The sequence below is a fragment of the Bidens hawaiensis genome, unplaced genomic scaffold, assembly GCF_021521415.1.
Source record: "Bidens hawaiensis isolate Kalapana, Puna unplaced genomic scaffold, B.hawaiensis_p1.1 tig00015453_1, whole genome shotgun sequence".
Classification (NCBI taxonomy): Eukaryota; Viridiplantae; Streptophyta; class Magnoliopsida; order Asterales; family Asteraceae; genus Bidens; species Bidens hawaiensis.
Window position 1 is genome coordinate 298,210 of NW_027492383.1, and position 13,855 is coordinate 312,064.

Here is a 13,855-nt window from a genome sequence, read left to right on the forward strand (position 1 = left end):
ATGACTTGTTCACTCAACATATTGTTGACAAAATCTATTGTATTTTCTACCTATATGCAGGTTATCGCTTGAATTGAAGATTGGAGTATTGGATTGCTAGATTGAGACCCTAAGCTATTTCAAGAACACATATTTAATTTAAGAATTTTTGGATTATTTCTTTATCTGTCATGAATTATTGTTTGGAATTTATTTGCTATTTTTGGATATTATTGTTTTAAATGGAATAAATTAATTATTAGATATTGTCACCATATTTGTATGATAGTTACCTCGAGCTATGAGCAATCATGCTCACGCCCCGGCATATCCGCCTTAGGTTGGGGTGTGACAGGTTCGTTAAAGGCACGTGCATATGATTCAAGCCTTACTATTGATGAAATCGTGTCACAACAAGTTAAAAATGACAACAGAGTGAATCAAACTCAGTTTAAAAAACTTGTTACTAGTTGGTTCACTCCAGAATTTCAGGTAAAATTGTTGAACTTTGATATTTTATACAATATATGTTATTATCGAATTATTCCGGTAAATTATTTAGGTTTCGAGTTAATCGAGTTGGGTTATTAGGGTATTCGGTGTTATTCCGGTAAATTATTGATTTTTTTTCTTGTATTAGGGGCGTTATTCTGGTAAAAAAAATTTATACCATATTGATTTTTTATCTTGTATTAGGGGCGTTATTCCGGTAAACTATTTAGGTTTCGGGTTAATCGAGTTGGTTATTAGGGTATTCGGTGTTAAAAGTTTATCCAAATACTAACTCAAGAAGGTGTGTTTATTCGGTTATCGGGTTTTACAAAATTGGGTATCGTTTTAGTTGGGTTGGGTTGCTTTGGACCGGGTTCGGCGATCGGGCATCGGCTAAAACAATGACCTTATCATGCATTTATATACCATCTACCACAGAAAACATGTGATGCTAAAAGATTGAGCCGCTCAATGATGAAGGAGCCGCATGTTAGTGGGACAAAGTCGTTTGCAAGACTTGGTCATGAAATGGTATTATTCTAACTATTTTTGACATTTATTATTGTATTTTTGGGTTTTTTATTTCCCTTACGAACAATCAAACATAAATTATAGGCAATGAAGAATAATGGTGTATATCCAAGACGAGGAGAATTGTATATAAAAACTCATACTCGTAAAGATGGAAGCATTGTTAATGATGAAGCTGCTCATGTTGTGGTAATACATGTTAATGTTCCTATATATCATGGTGTGTTTTATAATTTTTTTATGATTACCTATTTTATTATTTGTTTAGGCTTCATTAAAAGATATTGCAAATAGCTCTACAATCACACCCGGTGATCCAAATGATTTTACAAATAATGAATACTCAAAAGTTAAAAGCCCGGAGAAAAGAGGATACGTTCGATTAGTTGGAAGGATGTTTGCTGCAAAAAGTAATGGTGCTTATTCGAGAGATTCACAAACTGTTGATCAGCTACAGAGTGTAGTTAGTGCTATGGCTGCCATCATCCAAGAACATATTCCTAATGCAAACTTGTCTTCGGTGCTGAGTAGTTTGAACATACAGGCAATTACTCACCTAAGCCATTATTTGTTTATATACATACATACATACATATACATATACATACATACATATATATATATATATATATTGTGTTCATGTACTAGGATTTGTTTCGTTTATATCATACAGGCCCCTTGCATCGGATCATTTGTCCATAACAACTCTTTATCGGTTAATGAAGTATCATCTTCAAGAATTCATAATGATAATGGTGATTACTTTTAACTTGGTTCTTTTTAATTTATTTCGCCCTATTAAATGGTTTTAATTATGTTGTAAATCGTATGAAATTGATCAGCCTAAACTTTTTATTTTACAGGGCAAGAAAGACGTTTGGACAATTGATCTTTAATTTTTTGTTGGCATTGCAGTTAAGGTAATATGTTAGTTTTTTTGTGTAATTCTTAGGTGTTCTGGTCATTTATAAATGGCCACTTATTATATGTTGGATTTTTTTTATCTAATTGTTAGGTGTTTGTGAATTTTTTTTATACATATTTAACTTTTGAATAAAAAACAAATGACTTTCATTAAGAAAAAAAAGAATATTTAGTTTTTTTCAATCAATACTAATGCTTGTTTATATGGTCGATAATGACAGGTTGGATGTTATGATGAGCTTTGGATCTAAGTTTTATGAAAGTGAAATTCTCACCCAAAAGAACGTTTAGATTCATCATGTAAACATTTTGAATTTGACATATGTAACTTAGTACATGGTTTTTTTTTCCAGCAATTGGATTATGTTTCGGATTGAACTTATTATTGAAGTTACAATATTATGATTTCTTCATTTAATATCGAACTTTTATGTTTTAAATATTGTGATTTGTGTGATGAAATTATGTGCCACTAATAATAATACATTTATTTAAATACACATAGTTTTTACTAACACAAAATTTGTGTCACAGAAGTCGTTTATAGATTAATGGCAGAAAAAAATGTGCCACTATAACTAGTATGATTATGCAACTATGATTACTTTTTAAAGACACAAAAATTGTGCCACGAAAATCATTTTCTGTATTGTGTCAAAAAAAAGTGTCACTAAAAGTCTAAAAACTTTGTGCGTCATATCCAAGAAGTGACACTAAATGGCTTTAGCGTCATCACTTCTAGTGACACTTTTTTTGTGTGCCGCGCATTTTTTGTGTGCCGCATATTTTTTATTTTTTTTAAATAATAATAAGAAATAATTAATAACTAATGATAACAATTAATAAGATTAATTCTTATAAAATGACCTGCTTGTCATTCGTTGCTCTTGTTAATAAATCTTTTAGACATATTATATTGATTAAAAAACTACTAGTAATAGCTTACATAAATGGATAAATGAGAATACTATATTATTTTCTGCAAATGCAATTGTCTATTTAATTAATCATTCGATAGATACTCTTTACGTTTTATTATTTTACCATTAAAATTCCATTATAATTAAACTTTTGAAAATCTTGCAAAGCTAGACAACAAAGACAAGTGAAGTTGATTGATATGGCTGCATATCGATCAAATTTCAACGATGGTGACATTTTTTATAAGTATTTTCTCTGAAATTTTGATAAGTATATTTTCACAATGGCAGGACCTGGCCATCAACTCTAGGAACGATTTAGGAGCATTCACAATGTAGTTCCTATATTCTCATTTCAATAATTTAACTAAAAGTCACAATTCTTTAATTGTATGATACATTTTTTTTTATAAGAAACCTCTTCTCACCACATTCATCATCTCCAACTCTACACATATATTTTTTCCAACTATTATTTCTTTCGCTATAATTTATCTAATATATCTATGTGTCAACATGTAATTTGTTTCTTAAAACTAAGAGATAAATAGTGAATCCCCAAATTAGAGAATGAATATAGTTTTCTAAAACTAAGGGATGGGGTATAGCGATGGAGAATGGGATGGAGTGATATTTTTAAGCAATTTTCTTAAATTTTAACGATGGGAATTGGAAAATGGGTTGGGAATACTTTAGTTGGCATTATTTCAGCTTGAACATAGCTCATGTTATGGCTGGCATAACATATGTAAGACACAATGTTATAAGACATGATTACTTATGCTGCTAGAAAATATGATGTAACAATTAATCCAAGAATCCGTATGATTATGATATATATGATGTACTTTTCTATTTCCAAACCTCCGGTCTACTATTGTACATAAAGTTTTATGTAAGTTATAAAAACGAGGAAATCAAATTTAAACTAATTTATAGATTATAATCGGTTGAGTGCTTCATAAGTAGCTTTTAACACTATATATATACATGTCTTGCTACCCTCTCTCAAGGAACCATTCAAGGAATACAAAGTGAGTTTGCTGGTATTCTTTTTTTTTCTACTCTGAGAAACAAATTTGAGACTTCAAGTTTAAGGCGTAAATGTTTGTTTCTATTTTGTTCAATATCAAAATTGTTATCTTCTGTCCTGATTAAATCTGTGAAATTTCATTACCAGGAATATAAGATAATAAGGAAAATAAGTAAGATGAGAGTTGCAGTGGTTGGTGGAGGTATAAGCGGGTTGGTATCCGCATACGTGTTGGGTGAAAGCCGGGGTGGAGGTGGTCTTATACGGGAAGGAGGACCACCTTGGTGGTCATGCCAAGACCGTGTCCGTGGATGGCATCGATTTGGACATGGGATTCATGGTCTTTAATCGGGTAAGTATGTCCTCCGCACGCTATGCTGATTATTATTCTTTGAACCAAAAAGTTCATCATCTCTCTCTATATATACATACATACATATAGGGGAAGCATAGAATGAAAACTCATTTGAGTTGTGAAAACCCTATGTAACATCGTTTTTTTTTGTACATGTAATATATGTTGTTACATTTAATACAAAACATCTAAAAAATTAAAAAAAATTGTTTTGCTATTTTTTAACATTTTTTTACTAATTTTTATATATGTTTTCAGGAGAGAGAAAAAATTATATTTACTTTTACATTTTTTATTAATTTTAATTGTGGACCACAAGTTTCAAACATTAATTAAAAATATGTGATTGAAAATGGGTTTCTAGAGTTTTCACAACTCAAGTGGGTTTTTATTTTAACTTTACCCCATACACACACACACACACACACACACATATATATATATATATATATATAGAGAGAGAGAGAGAGAGGGAGAGAGAGAGAGAGGAGAGATTATGAGAAAACGCTATTTGTGAGAAAACTAAAAAATACATATTGTATGTAACTATGTATATATATAGATGGTATATATGATATATTGTATATAGATGGTACGAAGTTTTTTGGTTATCTTATGAATTATGAGTTTTCTCGTCATCAAGTCCCTACAGGAATGCGTAACACTTACCTATTTGTCATTGTCAGATGGATAGATTAATGTTCATGAACTATTTTCTTTAAAATTTAACGGATAAATATGCAGGTGACATATCCCAACATGATGGAGCTATTTGAAACACTCGGAGTTGACATGGAGGTTTCTGATATGTCGTTCTCACTGAGTTTAGATGATGGCCGTGGCTGCGAATGGGGCACTAGACATGGATTGTCAAGTTTGTTTTCACAAAAAAAGAATCTACTAAATCCTCACTTTTGGCACATGCTTAGGGAAGTAAGAAAGTTTAAAGATGATGCATTGAGGTACACATGTTGCAAATAAATCAAGGGATTTAAGACCCTTAGATATGAAAGGCCTACGTATATCATTTTACATTTTTACCATCAAGTGCTATTGTACATGTGTCATAATTAGCAAGTCGTTAACTTATATTATTATAACTAACATAGGTACCTGGAACACAACCAAGACATTAGAGACCATGAAACATTGCAAGGCTTCATCAAGTCACATGGCTACTCCAAATTATTTCAAAAAGCTTATCTTGTGAGATAACATCAAAATCTTGAAGTTAAATACGATTTTAGTTCTTACGGTTTGGCCAAAATAACAGATATAGTTCAAAAGTTTAAAAATATCAATTTCAGTCTAGTAGTTTCAACTTTTGTCTCATTCTCTTACAATAACCTTCGTGTGTTTCTCTATTAAGTTGTTATGAAAAGACAAAAATACCCCTGGACAAAAATGGTTAAAAAAAACCTCCTCCTCGTCGCCGCAACCTTTCTACTTCACCCGTAATCAAAACCACGCATCCCTCTCCTCTTTATGGTGATGGAGGGAAGGTAGAGAGAGGTAGGAGATAATAGATAGTGTGTGTATTTAAACTTTATTAAAAGGGGTATTATGGTCTTCTTACACAAATTTAATAGCAACAAACGGATGGCATTAGTGGGTTGATTTTAATTGAGAAAAAAATAAAACCAATGGACAAAAAAAGTAAAAAGCCTAAAAAAGACTTGGACTCAAATAGTAAAGTCAAATCACGGGGTCTAAAACCATAATTAGCTCAAACTTTTACATTCAACATTTTTACATACGCTTATATATAAATCTCTGAGTGACAATATATTTATACATCACCACAGGTACCAATGTGCACTTCACTTTGGCCCTGGCCTATAGAACAAGTTCTGAGTTTCTCTGCTTACTCAGTTCTCTCATTCTTAAATAGCCATCATAACATTCAGGTACAACTCTTCTTAAAAACAACTTACATTTGAGGATTTAATATCAGGGTTTTGATCCTGAGCTATTGTGAGCACATATGTTGAAGCTATCAGCATATGCGGCGCATATGTTATTCGCCACAACATATGCGCCGCATATGTTGTTGTATATATATAGTTTCTTTGTTTCATTTGAATTGTAATTTTGATTTTGGAGCAATAAAATTTTCTTTCTTCTTCATTTCTATTTTCTTTCGTGTTATCGTTTTGTATGATTACAGCTATTTATGCATCTTATATCAGGTTTTTGATCGCCCTCAATGGCTTACGGTTAGAAGCGGTTCACATTCATATGTTAAAAAGGTGATTAATTTATCTTCCATCTAGTTGTTTCATCAACGTAACTATATATATTTTGGAATGAGTAACAGCTCAAAAAGGATCTCGAACGGAAAGGCTGTGAAATAAGAATGGGTTGTCCTGTCCAATCCGTGTCAAAACTTGATGATGGTAAATAATTGCTTTAATTTATTACTTTAGTTGTTTTCTTTTAAATTTGTGGCCCTATTATGATACTTAATCAGGACACTTGTCATAGCAATAATATATGGATATCCAATAGTTTTTCTAGTGTCACCCCTCACTTTTAGGATTGGTCCCCTTTTCTTTTCTCATTTTTATCATGGTTAGTAGATAAGATGAAAAAATACTGCTTTTGTAGGTCACTAGGTCCTGTGACGGATCTAACAATTAAGATCCCGGTTCAATCTGGACCACTAGTTAGCAGAAATCATTAGTGGTTAACCAAGATCTCAGATCTTGGAGTGTTTGGTTATTTCCAAGATGGTTGGAGAGAAAGAGAGAGTAGAGAGAACGAGCAGGAGGTTATGGATGGATAAGAGTGCTGTTTTTGCAAAAGGTTGCATTGCATGTGAAGTCTTACACTATTTATAGTGGAAGACATTCCATGCTCCCATCATATTATTTCCGGCTCATTGGGCTAAACCATGCAAGGCCTCGGGCCCAAACATACAAGCAAACGTAAACCAATAAGCTACCTAGATACAACATAAACAAACTAAGTAAATACAAAAAGACTAATATGCAAAACCGGGCTCTACATCTTTATATTAGCTAATGGATTTATGCTTGTTATTAGTCAAAAACTGTGAAACACATATATAAACCCTGGCTCCTATTGGCTAATGTAGTTGTCACCTGAATTCCTCTCATTGATACATATCTCATAATGCTAAAGAATGTGTACACAAAAAATAATAGTTGAACCTATAGTGAATGTTACCAAATACGAATAGGTTGCCTGATAATCTGTGAAGACGGCTCTCAAGAAAGGTGTAGTGGATGCGTAATAGCCACACATGCCCCTGATGCTCTTAGAATTATTGGAGAACAAGCTTCATATGAAGAAAAGAGAATACTCGGCGCTTTTAATTTCGTCTATAGGTATGCTCGCCCTCACAACTTGGAATGCATACTTTCCGCATGTGCTCGCTAAAGCCTTTAATTTATGGATCTCATGATATCCTATCCTTGATGAGTGGAAATTTAGATTTGATATTTAAACTCTAATTAATTATTGCAGTGATACTTTTCTACATCATGACACGAAATTAATGCCACAAAACCAGAAAGCATGGAGTGCGTTGAATTTCCATGGAACGGTGGATACGAAAGTATGCTTAACATACTGGCTGAATTTGATTCAGGTACCTATGACGTCTTGCGTCTTACCCTTAAATATTAGTTAATCTATTTAAGCAGAGCACTGAAACTTGTAAAAGATACCAAGATGGTGTAGAACCTATGCGAATTCCTACTTCATTTTTAAGCGCATAAGATCATATTGGAGCACATCAATCTACTTTGAGACCAAGTTTTTTTTTTCCCTTTTTCATATTTATATCAAAACGCAGAACATTGATGACACGAGACAGCCTTTTCTTGTTACAATTAACCCACCCAAAACCCCGGATGGTACGGTGCTTAAGTGGTCAACTGGGCGTCCAATTCCATCTGTTGCTGCATTAAAGGCTTCACTTGAGCTTCATACCATTCAAGGAAAGAGGAACATTGTGTTTTGCGGAGCATACCAAGGTAGTATTACTTATTTATACAAGTTACAAATATTTGAAAGCTTGATATCTTTATGGTCTTCTTGATATATAAATTAAAGTTACTTAAGGCCCACTAATTCATATTTTATCCGAATAGGTTATGGGTTATATGAGGACGGAGTGAAGGTAAGTTCATTCCTAAATAAACCCTTATTCAACGATTAGAGTAACTTGTGGATTATTTGTTTGATAACTTTTTGGCAACATCATTGAGTGAAAAGCATCAAATGACTCACAAACATTTTTAATGTGTTGTAGGAAGGTATTGCTGCAGCAAACATCATGCTTAATAGAAGTTATGACATTCTAAACAACCCTAAACAAATGGTGGCTTCTTTTATGGAAGCGGGTGCACGGTCGCTTATTGTGAAGTTTCTTCATGATTATATTTCTACTGGAACTTTAATGTGAGTCACACTTTAGCAGTTGCCATTTTCTTTTGGAAATATTTTCTGGGCGCGTTTAATAAAACAAGTTATATTCCTGACACATTTGATCCCCAAACATTAGTCTTTTGTCTAGATATTCATTTCTTCGAGTTTACGAAGCTTGTATCTGTGTAGTTTACTTGAAGAAGGGGGTACAATGTTCACCTTTGAAGGAACCAACAGGAAAACCTCTATAAAAGTTTATGTAAAAGTTCACAATCCCCAATTTTATTGGAAGGTTAATTCTCTATTGCCTTTTTCTAACAATGTTAATTCCTTTTTAAATGTTTTTGTATAACTGTTTTGTCATCCTAAAAACTTGTTGTAGATTATCACAAAAGCTGATATAGGTCTTGCTGGTGCGTATATAAACGGAGACTTCTCATTCATTGATAAGCATGAAGGCCTTTTTAATATGTTTACGGTACTTTTTGATTGACATCCAAGTAGTTCCTTTACACGATTCCCTTTTCTGACTCTTCCTGGTTGTAGCTTTTTATAGTTAATAGTGATTTACAACGTGCCTCAAGTTCTAGAAAAAGGTAATTAGAGCTTCCATATGATGCCACACATTGATATTTAATATTTACTAATTTACATTTTTAATAAATTATATTGCTTGTGGCTTTAGAGGATGGTGGACACCAATATTCTTAACAGCAGGAATATCATCTGCAAAGTATTTCTTTCATCATGTTATGAGGAAAAACACGGTTACTCAAGCACGCTCTAACATATCTTGACACTATGATCTGGCATGTGAAAGTTTCTTATCATCTTTAATACATTTTTTTTAGTTTTATGAACATTTGTGGAATCCGGATTCTTATTTCATATAATATATGGTTTTCTCATGTTTTTGTAGAGTAATGAAGTCTTTTCTCTCTTCCTAGATGAAACCATGACATACTCGTGCGCGATATTTAAGGTTATAATTTCAAATATTACATTTATCCCAATTTTTGGTGTTCGAGTACTTAGTATAACACATCCCATATGCACATTCTTAATAGAGCGAAGATGAAGACTTGACAACAGCACAGATGAGAAAAATATCTTCCTTGATTGAGAAAGTGAGTGTTTGTATGTTTTAACTTTCCATTATCTAGGAAAAAAGTTTCACTAAAATGTATCTTTAAACATGTTTGGTTTATATTCCGCACACCTCTATATTGTCTACGTACAATGTTGTCATGTTTTTCTCTTTAAGGAAACTTGTGCCGAAATGTTTTTTGAACCTGTGTAGGCAAGAGTTGATAAAAACCATGAAATTCTTGACATAGGATGTGGTTGGGGGGCTTTCGCAATTGAACTAGTTAAACAAACTGGATGCAAATACACTGGCATCACTCTCTCCAAAGAGCAAATTCAATATGCAGAACGTAAAGTGAAGGAGCTTAATCTACAAGTAAGTGCTTAAAATCGGAATACTCGCCTTCATAATTAAACTTTAGAAAATACCTTTCGTTGATGCATTTCTGATGATGATTAAAAATATAGAAAAGCTAAACATTACATCGATATTTGATAATTAAAACAGGGGTTTTATGCTTATTTTCGATGCAATTATTTTTCTCAAATATGTTCATAGGAATTTTTGTAGGAAAGATCAACATGTAAATTTGGAATCAGTAAAACTTTAAGATTCCTCGTGCTCCTTTTATATGTTCTCTAATGCCATTAAATGTTCAGGACCGAATCAAATTTCTACTATGTGACTATCGGCAATTACCGGACAATGTCAAATACGATAGAATAATAAGCTGGTGAGTTAGAACATTTTCTATCTCAATGCTACTTCATGATGTTGTTGTTGGTTACAACAAATTTTCGGCTACTGGTTACTCATAATTTAACCAATGCACGTTTATTTTTCAGTGAAGCCATAGAACATTTTGGCCATGAATACTATGAGGAGTTTTTCGGATGCTGTGAATCCGCGTTAGCAGAGGATGGAATTTTTGTCATGCAGGTATCTCAATTTCGCAATACTGTATATTACTAAAATCAACTAAGATTAAATTCTTTGGAATATCTTTAGTTCATATCAGTCCCGGATGGAAAGTATGACGAAATCAGGAGGACACCAGGCTTTGTTAGAGAATACATATTTCCCGGAGGTGACATACCGTCGCTTAACATATTAATATCAGCCATGGCTGCATCATCCAGATTATGGTAAGTGCGCTGCTCGGAGGAGGTCATATATATACGAATAATTTTAAGTAAAACACGCAGGGGCGGATTCAGTGTTGGGTCAGGGAGAGCGTAGGCATCCCCTCAAGATCGTATTTTCTTCAATAAACTTCTAATATATTAGGTTCAAAGACCCCAAGTGCCCCTTCCATGTTTTTTCTAGTGCCCCAAACCCACCATTCTGACCCAACTCGTCAAACGTAAGTTTAATTTTGCTTTCACAAAATAACAATTAAGCCCAGGTTATTTAGTTGTCTAACCACTTTATTAATTAGTTATTTATATAGCGATAAATTCTTGAGTCTAATTGGATCATTATGAAAATTAGACCAAATATGAGATATTCAGAATATCATTTCCTTTTTATTATTCTACACTATTTAATCATGTAACTTTTTTATTGGTTTAGTAAAAGCCTTGAGCTATGATACATATGGAAAGGTTTTCATCAGTTGTAATATATATTTTGTTTATTATGTTTTATTGAAATTTGTTGCTTACATTTTTATACATGACTTATTTAATGTAATTTTTTTACCCGACCCATTTTGGTTGGACCCTTTCTAGGTTGACCATTTTTGGCACCCACTGACTCAAATTTCTGGATCCGCCACTGAAAACACGGTGCTTTTTTTTGTGATAACCGAAAGAACACAAGTAAATTATTCATTATTTTCATCTTAAGGAAAGTTAAAATATCTAAAAATGGTTGAAATACAATATTGTACGTGGAATTAGAATTAGCCCCAAAAAGAATTACCAAGTCACCCCGTGTTTCTTCCTTTGCTTCACACTATTTACATGTTAAATTTTCATTCGTATTTGATTCAAACACTATATATTTATACACAAACACATATACACCTTGATCTAATTTTGTCAAATGCTTCAAATTGCAGTGTGGATCATGTGGAGAAGATAGGAACACATTATCACCCGACACTTAGAAATTGGAGGTCTAACTTCTTGAAAAACCAAAGGTATTGTTATTTTTAACAACGGTCGTTTCAATTCATGAATTCTATGACTTGATGGTTGGCTGTTTGTTTATGATACTCCTAGCAAAATCCTTGCTTTGGGCTTCAACCAGGAATTTATTCGTACTTGGGAATACTATTTTGATTATTGTGCTGCTGGCTTCAAGATAGGAGTACTAATGGACTATATCAGGTACTCTTTGCATATTCTCTTCAATGCAGTCACCAAAGTTATTATTAGTATTCTTATGTTTTCTAAGAAGTAACATTTTTAAATGCTGATACATAGTTGATTATAACGATATGTCTAACTAATTAAACCTATATATGATACATCGGCCGGTCATGTGTCTAAACAAATTACTAATATCGGTGTCCAAGTTTTCCATGCAAGAAAGAACTATGTTATTATAAATGATGTGTTCAAACCTTTCAACGCTTTATTCAAAAGAAGCTGTGACTTGAATGCATTTACTTTTCACCTTAAAATATGCATCCCGTATTGTGGTTAGTTCATATGATTCCCATGTTAATATCAATTAGCACACGAACCAGCCACTATACATATATATAACCCAAAAAAAAAAAAGACTTATTTTTATAAAAATGATTGTTATGAATTTGATGGTTTCTATGGAGTTACCATTTTTGCATTTGAACAACAACTATCATCCTCGCAAAACACACAAACATCTCAATTATTTTTCATCTATATTTTATTGAAGGTTGTGTTCTCAAGGCCTGGAAACTTTAACGCCTCGCTTGGAGATCCTTACAAGCCAGTTGATCCTGTTTATTAATTGAAAATGTAATTTACTTAGATTGTATCCGGTGAGATTCTGTCGTGGTATCTTTCTATATGGTTAATATGTTATTGCATATAAGTCATCACGGCGATGACCTGACAATAGTGAAGATTTTTGCCTACAATTGTGCATCTTATATATGATAACTAGTGTTAACCCGGCGCAGGTTGGTAAAACACCCATGCGTTTATAAAACACAAGCGTTGTCGGTCCAGAGCGTTGAGGCGTTAATTTGACGCGAATTTGATTGCCTTCATTTACATGCGTTATGCTACCAGAACTAAAACAAAAAATAAAACCAAAAAGTATATGAAAATGGAGATGGACCAATGAGTTGTCGTTGTCGGTAAAACTCAGACATTGATTAGACCCGAGCCTTGTCGAACCTGGAAGTTGAGGCGGTGAGTTTACACAAATTCGGTCGGTTTCCGTCACGTTGTTATTGTACCGGAACTAAAACAAACAAATACAATTGGCATTCGGTCGGTTTCATTACATTCGTCACGGTACCAAAGTTAAAACAAAACGCGGTGAGTCTACGTGAATCCAGTCGGCTTCAATCACGTTCATTACGATACCAGAACTATAAAAAAAATTGAAATTTTATCGAAATATGCTTTGAACACGGTCCAACGATGCGAAAAAACCGATCAAACTTTGACTTTCTTCAGTTTGGTCAACACGAAAAACAAACGGCTTACTTGGCCCAAAAATATCTTGCAAACACTTTGCCTCAGTTCGATATCTCTTGTAGGCGTTTATATAAAATTATCAAATTCAAGAGAATTACCTTTGTTGAATCATGCCAAAAAAAATGTCGAACCATATCCCCTTTTAACACGTAGACCCAGCTTGCCATTGCATCTTCTGAAAAAAAATATCACCAAGCTTTAAGGTAAAATTATGTTTTCAGACCCGGCCCGTACGTTGGCCCGGAAGCCTTACCGGGTCAATGGTCGGACCGGTGTTTGACCCGGATGACGTCATAAATAAATATATATATATAGGGTAAGGATCCTAAGAGAATCATTGGCAAATTAAGAACTTTGAGAACCATTTTGGACCACTAAAAAAACCCTCTAAAAAATATTAAAAAAATTATAAAACAAACAAAACCGAAAATTTTAAAAAATAAAAAAACCAAAATTCTTATATTTCATTCCGGTTTCATTAAAAAAAAAACCGAAATTTTT

General features: G+C 33.1%; 1 pseudogene; it reads left to right on the forward strand.

Annotated features, from left to right (window-relative positions):
• The first annotated feature begins 4,056 nt into the window (after window positions 1-4,056).
• On the forward strand, window positions 4,057-12,656 carry LOC143549275 (uncharacterized; annotated as a pseudogene).
• Window positions 12,657-13,855: the final 1,199 nt, after the last annotated feature.